This window comes from Alosa pseudoharengus, unplaced genomic scaffold, assembly GCF_046254945.1.
Source record: "Alosa pseudoharengus isolate Yale_2024_CS ecotype anadromous, Long Island Sound unplaced genomic scaffold, YU_APseudo_1.1 YU_APseudo_1.1_scf_23, whole genome shotgun sequence".
NCBI lineage: Eukaryota > Metazoa > Chordata > Actinopteri > Clupeiformes > Clupeidae > Alosa > Alosa pseudoharengus.
Window position 1 is genome coordinate 3,892,272 of NW_027468685.1, and position 9,976 is coordinate 3,902,247.

The following is a 9,976-nucleotide window of genomic DNA, read 5'->3' on the forward strand; positions in this document are numbered from 1 at the left end:
ATTGTACAGGGGATTGCATTACATCTTTGTGTTCGGTAAGGTCTGCTGTTTATTCTGGTTTACAGTTTGTCATGTGTGGAACGAAAAGTTTGTGAGATATTCCACCTATATGAATTAAAATGAGCGCAGAGCTAGCCTAATATGATTATTTCTTGAAAGTTAATTTTCTCGCGAATCGTTTATGGCAGCGAATAGCGGCTATAGCACCTTATAAAAGATGAGAAAAAGTTATTTCATGTGATGTCTGTGAGGCTACTTTGCGAGTAGTTCCTAGAGAAGAATGGGCGGCCACACTTTGTGTCGGTCTGCCTCATGTCTAAATAGCAGCGTGTTCCGTGAAGGTGTCGCGGACAGGATTAAAATAGCCTAGTCAGCGAATCAACAATCAAGGAAAACTGCGCTGTGAACGTTGTAGGCGGATATTAGACCTACCTGCTGTTGGTCTAGACATATGTATGCCTTAAACTCGTATCCTGTCATTTAGAAACAATTGTGGTCTAGTCTAGTCATCAACAAAAAATGAACGGATTGCAAAAAAAAGAATGGATTTGGCATGACATTTCTTGTGTGTGCGTGAGAGCGTGAGATTGGTGCTGAAAGCGTGAGTGTCACGCCAGATGCGTGAGAGTTGGCAACCTTGAATATTCATGGTTGTTGAAGGATTGTTGTTGCCACATAGAAGCGCTGCATAGAACAGGGGTTCCCAAACTTTTCAACCCACGACCCCCAAAATAACCGTGCCAGAGACTGGCGACCCCCACTATCCCTGGATGTGACTCAAAAAATAAAATAAAATGTGCGCACTGGCCATACGCACTAGGCTTATCCAAACACGGGCTTAACGACAACACAAAAGAACAGAGCAGCCTGTTATGATTTTACATATAGAAATTTACTATATGATAAAAGCAGAATACCTTAGTCAAAAAATAATATCCATGTAACATGAGTGCACATTATTGCTGTCGTGCAAACTTAACTTTGAAACATTAATTTCCATTTTAACAGAAGAATATCTCAGTCAGGGTAATATCTACAAACTGTTGTAAACATATGTACATTGTTGCTGCGCAAATTTACATTTTGGCAACTATGTTTCAGCATTAATCTCATATAATGAGATGGATGCGCCCTATGCGCGGAACACAGCAAGTCCATTCTTGGTTTAATTGTGGAGACGGCCACATGGAGATCGATCATCCTCCACATTTAGACGCGATCTGTATTTGTTTTTAATATATGTCAATGCAGAGAAAGTCTTTTCGCACAGGTATGTGGAGCCAAACGGCGTCAGTACGTCTATCGCGGCCTTGAATAGCTGTGGATATTCCCTCCACTGAAATCCAGAACTCAGCAAGCGTCTTGGAATTAAAATCTGTCTTTAATGTGCGGTCAAGTGACAGCTCTTTTATTTTTCCCAAATTTATTTGATTTATGGAAATCATTTCGCGACCCACCCCTCGGCGTCCCGCGACCCCCCGGGGGGTCCCGACCCCCACTTTGGGAACCCATGGCATAGAACACAGTGGGCTAAATTGCTATTAAATCCGCTTAGCATCGTGACCATGCTGTGCAAATTTGCAGCATTAAAACTTAAGTTAAAGTAAACTCTGCTAAGGTCTTATCACAACATAGTTTAGTCTCCTCAATGCACTAAGTTAAGTTACAGTATGCAATCAAGCAGTATCTCAAAGCTAACGTTAGAATACTGTTTGCGTGTCAAGTTTAGCATGCTTACTTGCAGCTGCTTATTCGTTACTAATGCAGGGCTCATTTTATTGACTGAATGTTTGCAAAATCCCGATGTAAATGGAAAAGTGTTTTCCAAGACTCAAAAGTGCTTGTCCAAAGGAGAAGTACGAACCGTTATTTGAACTAACTACATTATGAATTGCATCCACACATCAGCAGCCTTTTAACTGTGTTAATGTTAATTGCAAGGATTCCCACACAAACGTTTTAAAATGACAGGCACTCAATTAGACATACACTACTGAACTTTATTGACTGCTACCTCTGACTAAGAATGCATTACTTTGCACTTTGTATAGTCTTTTATTTTGGAATCTTAAGAGCAATAAACATATATTGCAATGTTAAAGAATTCATGTTTTTTTCATTCAGATGTGTAAATAAACATGTATAAGTTGCTATTAGTGAATTAATGGGGAGATAATTGATAATCGAATCGAATTGAAATCGAATCGGACTGAAAAAAATGAATCGTTAGATTAGATCGATGCATCGAAAAAATAATCGCTAGATTAATCGTTTAAAAAATAATCGTTTATCCCAGCCCTAGTCTGTGCCCTGGCTACAGTAGGCCTACAGTACATGCACTCCTATTGAATTTTCAGAACCAAGAAGAGAAATGAGAAAAATGTGTTACAGCTCTGTCTGCTATTTACACCCATTATTCTTGATACATAATGAATAAATATGAACATTTATAAAATGTTTATCAGTACATTAGACTACTTTGCAAATTGCTAAACCATATAATAGCCTGTCCCACCATCATCATTGAAATAGCATAATGCTAGAATTTAAATGATGGAAGATTTTATTTTGATATAATTTGCATGTAGCCTATGTATTCTCTATTGGGTTGTAATCAAAATTAAGTTTTAAATAAAGTTAACACGTTTTCTGAAAATTTTGTTCCATGTGCCCTTTTTTTAAATTTGAGCCCCTGCCCCTTCAAAGGTCTCTGCAGCCCCTGAGAGAGGGGGGGGGGGGTCTTAGTAAGAAATAGAGAGGAGAGAGAGAGAGGGGGGGGGGGCTTAGTAATAAAGAGAGAGAGGAGAGAGAAGGGCTTGGTAAGAAAGAGGGTATTATGTCTTCAAATATCACCATCTCAGAGGAGAGAGGTGACAGGCCGGCTGTAGCTTAGAATCAGTTTAGTAAAGTAGTCTTGAAACTAGTTTTGGAACTACACACACACACACACATCATTACAAATACTGAAAGTCTCTAGTCTCCAAACTACGACCACACTAGGGTGGACTCTTGAGGAAAGAGGAAAGGAAGAGGATGGATAATGAGCACTGATTTCAGCTTTGCATCAGAAGTGTGGATATGGATTGTGACCGCATCACACACTGGCTCCTGTTTCCCTTTGGGTTGCAATTTAAAAACATCCAAAATGGCCGCCACAGAGCCACGTCGCTGTCATGTTAACTGTTTTAGCTCACAATAACTTTATAGTTACAGGTCTCAGCACCCGGACCAGCAGGTTCAGAGGAAGCTTTTATCCTGCGGCTGTCACCCTATTGAACACTAACACTGCACTTTGGTGACAGCCAACCCCCCCCCCCACACACACACACACACACACACACACACACATACACACCACCACCACCAGGGACAACAATGTACGTGGCACCCTATCCCACCTATGGCTATTCATTGTAATGTTACAGTAATGCTATCTGTGTAGACTTTATACTGCACCACTTGTCTATACTGTTCACACTGCACTGTTTTTTGCACTTCTGGTTGAACGCTAACTGCATTTCGTTGTCTCAGTACTTGCACTCTGCACAATGACAATAAAGTTGAATCTAATCTAATATAACAGAATTGACATCAGTCAATGACATTTCATTCTTTTTATTATCACCAAATAATGGTATACATCACACTGATTTGCATCCACCCATACAATCCTTTACACTTTCACAATTTAGAATTCTCCCTTATGACTGTGTTGTGGGTGGGAAGTCTCATTGGACACCCTGTGGAGGTTGCGTCTGGTAAGATTTGCTGTGCGATGAGGTTCTGGGTGTGTATTGTCCTGAGAGAAGTTATTTCACCATGCTGCATGGTGCTTTTATGTCAGGGTTTGTGTTTCATTTACCAGATATGTGCTCCAACATTCAGTATTAACATGGTGGTGACCATATTCATTCAAGTTTGTGTATGTGAGTGTGTACTGTATGTATGTGAGTGTGTGTGTTTGTATGTGAGTGTGTGTGTGTGTGTGTGTGAGTGTGTGTGTGTGTGTGTAAGTGTGTGTGTGTGGCCTATACAAATGACTGTTGGGCTTCAGAGGCGGTCGAACTGTGGGGGTTTTGGACCGAGGCTCTGGACAGGGCTCTGGAAGCGGTCGGGTCGGTCCTGGGCAGTACGAGCTCGCCGAGCTCATGTCTCTCCGGAAACATCCGCTGGCGAGTCTTCTTGTACTCCCTGTGGATCTTCTGGTAGATCAGATAGACATCTCACAGACGCTCATGACGATGCAGACGCACTTCGACACCACCATGAAGAGCAAGGAGATCTTCTTTGCGGTGGGATGTGAGATGTAGCAGTCCACTTTGTTCGGACACGGCGGCATGTCACACTTGTAGAGCCCGGGCACGTTGCAGCTGTGGTAGATGTAGTAGAAGATATAGAGGAAGCCCACGTCCAAAGCACCCCTCAGGAGCAGGCTGAGGCAAATCAACCACAGCACGTCGGGAAACGTCTTCGCCTTCAAATCCGCCCCCCTGTGGCTGCTGGTGTTCCTGCGTTTCTTCTGTATGCGCCCCTGGTACCAGCACCGCACCAGCAGAGAAGGGCAGCTGATGGCCACAAGCTGCAGGGCCCATAACAGGCTGGGGGAGATGGGGAAGAAGTGGTCATAGCAGACTTTGGTGCAGCCAGGCTGGCCTGTGTTGCACTCAAAATTAATGATCCACACGTACTGGGCAAATATAATGCAGACCACGACCTGATAGAGATATACCAATAGCCAGACTCGTCCAAAGTAGGTGGAATAAGCGTTGAACCCAAAAATCAGAGATATGAGCTGGTTCAAAGTCATCTTTCAGATGATTTAGTGGCTGCTTAGAGACCTGGAAATTACAGGGAGATATGTAGGTCAAAAGAAAGACACGAAGACATTTAGATGAAAAGAAGGTATTTATTTGAAAAATGCCTACTGTGAATCTCAGTGCAGATGAACAATCCAACTCACATTACCGAAACAATGCTGTTGGCTTGAAACATCTCTTGAGATCATGTGCAGTAATTGTGGAGAGGGAATGTCTAATGGTCAACTAGCTAATACAGCTAAATTCTGATAGAACAGAGATCCTTGTGATTGGGTCCCTGCACATGGCAAAGTTTATTCCCTGCTAGAACATATCAACCCTGTTGCAACTAATCTGTAATCTAGTAATCTAAATTTTGAACAACACATGGGTAGTTTCACAATCAGGGTAAGCACTTTGTTTCACAAGGCCTATAATTAAACCTTCTTGAAATATTATTGAACTATATTGAAATGTTTGCATTTAATTTTCCATTTTTCAAGGTGCTTCTATGTGTAGTCATTAATGTATGTGGACAATGCCAAGCGCTTACGTTGATCTTGAAACTACCCACATCACAATGTTTGTACAGTCATGTTTTTTTATTAACTTAGAACTCTCTATTTTAGGACACAGAGATTGTTTTGCATTCCTTCATCACATTAAGTCTGGATTACTGTCTTTTTACCTGCCTGGACCACAACATTTTGTTCAAAAAGTATAACATGTCTCCCATTGAAATTACACATTCTATCTACTTATCAAAACAATCTGAAACGCTGCACAGCTGAATGATAACTGATAAACACATAACGCTCATTTGTGTTGTTGAGTCCATAGTGAAGCAACTGATAAACACATAACACTGATAAACACTGTGATAAACATTGTGAAGCTATACCGAAAAATCAAAACCTTACCTGGTCACTCCGGCGGAGAGGTGTAAACCTTGACTGAAGTTTAAGGAACAATTCTGGTTATGAATGTATGGAGTTGGTGGGTATTGAAAGATAAACTATACTTTGGAGAAAAAATCTGGACAAACCAGAATACTAAAATATATGATCATACAATACCAGTCAAAACAACTCAAATGTTTTCAACTGGTTTCAGAGACGTCAGAGAAGCACATGGAATAAATCTGTCTGTTTTGTGCTGCAGAGAATCAAACTGGAGGTGGGGAACTGAAAGTGATCAGAACCAGAGCAGATGTTCTAACCAGACCTCTTCGTGTCTGGACGTTTTTGGAACCACAGGTGTCTGAAGAACTATTTATATATAACATGGCAGACTGACCTTGGATTTGAATTTAGAGAAGTGAAATTCTAAACACACTTAAAGGAACACGCCACTGTTTTATGAAATTGGGTTATTCATAAGCAGGCCCGGGGTGGGTAATCGGGAGAATCGGGAGAATTCCCGGTGGGCCGCTTCACTTTTGGGCCGGTCGAGGGAAAAAATATTGACATTTGTCAGTCTATCTTCTCTTAAAGTAACCTACACATGACACCACTCCACATTCTGTGCATGACACCGTTGCCTCTGCATGGGTTCTAGCCTGTGTGAGGGAGTTCTCCCCTCCCAAAAAGAGTTGGTTGGGTCCATATAGCCCGTCTTTTCCAAAAAGTTTTCTCAGATACGGATAGCCGGGCCGGCCCTTCTGTAGCCATAAGCGTCAGGAAGGATGGGTGGTAGAAAGAGGCCAGGAGGTTGTAAGGATCCTAATTACCAGGCTGATGGCCAGACCACTCTGGTGTGTAGTCATCATCCTCTGAGCTGGTATGTTCATTCTCTGATTGCTTCAACCTGTTTTCGTAACTTTCACATTATTCATTTAGATGTACCTTCTATAATGTATTGGATGAATAGCTTGTATCTGACAAATAAATTGTCATGCTTTGACCCGCATAGTTTTCTAGAGTTTCTTTAGATATCCCTCAAAGTTTAAGATGTGCCAGGGGGAAGGGCTAGGATTAGTCCCTAGGGCCGTGGGGCTAAATCAGTGAAAGTAGGCACGCTACCAGGAGAACTGGCCATCGTATTGTACTGTGGTGGGTCACTGATTTTATTAGTAGTCTGGAATTAAGACAGCTAACCTTAGCGCACCCTGAACCCTCTGTAGCTTCGGTAAGATGTTCTGTCCAGATGAGTATAGTGGTCCAGGCCAGCACTACCACTGACCAACTTTCACACTAGGATTATTACTCAGTTGAAGGCGCCTCCCGAATTAATTAGTCGGCCGAGGAGGGCCTCGCACACTATTCTTGGGGAAGTTTGAGTCTAATTAAATAGCTAGAAGGCATTCTTGTAACAGTACAGTGGGTAGGCCTACATCGGCCTACTATGGATAGTAATATTACTTTGACTGAAACTTCTCCACATCTAGCGGGGTCAGAATCATTAGGTTTACAGGGGTTCTATAATCAATTGTTATTTCCAACAGCGCGCGGACAGCTTCACGATTTCCTTCGACCACTCCCAGTTCCCTCATTGGTCCTGACGAGTGACGTCATTACAAGGTACTGAAACAGCCAGGTAAAATGCTGTCAATTTTTTTTTAAGAGGACAGACAAAAGTTGCAACTGGTAAAGAGAAATAGCCTATAGTCAATGATTATTAGCAATGTAATTGGGCTAATAATGGACGTAGCGTTGTCAAGCTATTTGCAAGCACATTAAATTACTTAAAATAGTAGCCTTTTGTATCCGATTCATAGACTTTGCAGTATGCAAATATTGATAACAAAACTGAAGCTCCATCTGTGTAGGCCTATCCGGTAAAAAGTGTATCTGAGCAGCAGATCAACCAGTCGACCACTGAAAATGATGAGCCCGAAATTAGTGATGAGGAGGCCATTACTACAGGGACAAGTAGAGAGGATAAATTAAAGTTATTTAATGTAAGAAAGAGCAATTATGCTACATGATAAACCTATATGCCTTGTTTGCTTAGAAGTGGGTAGTAAAGGAGTAGGCTAAATCACCAAACAACAATATAGCCTACCCATGCAAAAATCATGTAACCTAAACATTAGTTCAATCTTTGTGGAAGCGTGGGATAGGCTACATGTCAAAGACTTTATTTATTTTTCTTTCTTTCTTTCTTTCTTTCTTTCTGTTTTTATTAACTTGTGGAATATTGGAATATTTTTTGTTAACTTCTCAGTTGAAGTGAATTATTATATAACCTTTACACATTTGTTGAACCATGGTACTAATAAAAACTACAGGATAGTAAGAGCTGAAATGTTGCTTCTTTTATCCAATTTCCACCACCATGGAAAACGTGGGCCGGTCTTGGACCTGAAACTCCTGGGCTGAAAAGTGGCCCCACTCCGGCCCTGTTCATAAGTGAGCAAAAACATTTTTGTCTCTGTGTTACTTCCCTGTATGTTGTTTAAGTGTTTGCTTGCTTTGGTCTGTGTGCTGTGTGTGGTCTGTGTTCTTCAGACAGTCCAGCAGGGGGCTTAAATGCTGGGCCGGCCCTATAAAAGGTGCTGGCAGACGTCATTCGGGAGCTCTCTCGGTCTCACGTTCTTGAATTTTGGGTAGCCGCTGCTATGCTATGAGGATGGATAATGACCACTGATTTCAGCTTTGCATCAGAAGTGTGGATATGGATTGTGACCGCATCACACACTGGCTCCTGTTTCCCTTTGGGTTGCAATTTAAAAACATCCAAAATGGCCGCCACAGAGCCACGTCGCTATCACACTTTAGCTCTCAGCACACGCTAAGTTTATAGAATGACACCAGTCAACAGCATTTCTTTTCCTTTTATGATTACCACATAATGGTATACATCACACTGATTTGCATCCGTCCAATCCTTTACATATCTTTTATACATATATATATATATATATATAAAAACAAGTCGTTCTGGGAGCAGTTGGACCCGAAACCCGTTATCGGCACGTTATTGCACCACGACATAACAACAGAATTACTCTCACGTTCTTAAAGTCACAGGCACTCAATTTGACCAATACACCACCAATAGCCTAGCCTAGCCCCGCCCACCTAGATCTTTCAGCGGGATCTAATCTGGAACACCATAGTCAGGCCAATCAGTGACGAGAGTGTGATAAACAGAGGCAACACCTGCAAACGTCAAAAATGCAATTGGAGGCCCCTGCACCGTACGCCGGCGACCCGGGTTCGATTCCCGCCCCGTGGTCCTTTCCGGATCCCACCCCAACTCTCTCTCCCACTCACTTCCTGTCAATCTCCACTATCCTATATAATTAAAGGCATAAAAAGCCCAAAAATATACTTAAAAAAAAAAAAAAATGCAATTGGAAAAATGCAGAAATGTATTTACAGCAAAGGTAGACCCACATACATTGTTTCTGTAGATGCTGTTTATTGTCAGTTTATAAAGTGTAGGCAAAGTAGGAAGTAACATTAGGAATCTCTGATCAATGTGATTGGTAAGGCTGGTAAGTCAATGCCCGTCCCGATGCAAGTGTTACAAACGTTTCCCAATCGAGAGTCACCAGACTCAACTGAATTTGTGAATTAGTTTGGATTTTTCCAGGCTACCAATAGCCAACAATTTAATGACATTAAAGATAAATGTAAGTCAATATGAAAATCATATAAATTAGTCAAAAGTCAAAAAAAGGCTGGTGATCAAATGAGTCTATGATCTCCATGGGTGTGGTTGTGGGCCCCAAATCAAATCAAAAAAAGTTTCAATATTATCGCTATCAAAACAATAATTTTGGTATTGTGACAACACTAAAAGATATATTCTACAGAGTATCTTTTATGTTCATCGGATATGGCTCCTGACTCGGATGTATGAGATAGATAAATAATGTAGATAGATAGATAGATAGATAGATAGATGTTCTATAAGCTATGCATCTGTAAATAATTATTATTGTAATGGAATTGAATTGTACACCACCATAAATGGCATAGGGAAATGGGAATCCCTATTGTTATATTATATTCATCTGGTTTAACAACTAACCCATGTTTATATATGTAGGCTAGGCTCATCACCTCATCTCTTCTTACTCTCTCTCTCTCTCCCTCTCTCTCTCTCTCTCCCTCTCTCTCTCTCTCTCTCCCTCTCTCTCTCTCTCTCTCTCCCTCTCTTTCCTCAGTCCCTCTTCTCCATCGCCCGCCCCCCCCCCAAATAAGTCAAACGCCCACCCAAAGATGACATCC

The 9,976-nt window shown here is 41.5% G+C and overlaps 1 pseudogene; it reads right to left on the reverse strand.

Annotated features, from left to right (window-relative positions):
• Positions 1-4,028: 4,028 nt before the first annotated feature.
• On the reverse strand, positions 4,029-4,836 carry LOC143140524 (gap junction beta-7 protein-like; annotated as a pseudogene).
• Positions 4,837-9,976: the final 5,140 nt, after the last annotated feature.